This window comes from Aptenodytes forsteri, unplaced genomic scaffold (assembly GCF_000699145.1).
Source record: "Aptenodytes forsteri isolate BGI_AS27 unplaced genomic scaffold, ASM69914v1 Scaffold168, whole genome shotgun sequence".
Classification (NCBI taxonomy): domain Eukaryota; kingdom Metazoa; phylum Chordata; class Aves; order Sphenisciformes; family Spheniscidae; genus Aptenodytes; species Aptenodytes forsteri.
Genome location: NW_008796047.1, coordinates 458,468 through 458,784, shown reverse-complemented (window position 1 = coordinate 458,784; position 317 = coordinate 458,468).

Here is a 317-nt window from a genome sequence, read left to right as displayed (position 1 = left end):
TGGGTCCCCCTGCCCAGCACTGCAGCACCAGAGTGCTATGGGACCAGGGGACATGCGGGCTCGGCAGGGACACCCACCTCTCGGGGTGGGATCGAGGGGCTCCTCTGCTCGTTAGCCGTGATGCAGGGCAGGGCTCCCGGCTGTGGATCACACACACCCGAGGGGATTACCCCTGAAGGAAGGGCTGTTGGTATTTAAGATGGGAAGGGCCGGGGTGCTGATTGGGTGGGTGGAGGCCCCTCTGCCTCTATAAGCTGCCGGGGCAGGGGGTGCTGCTGGTGCATTTGGAGGCTGTTCTTAGGCTGGTAATTAAATTG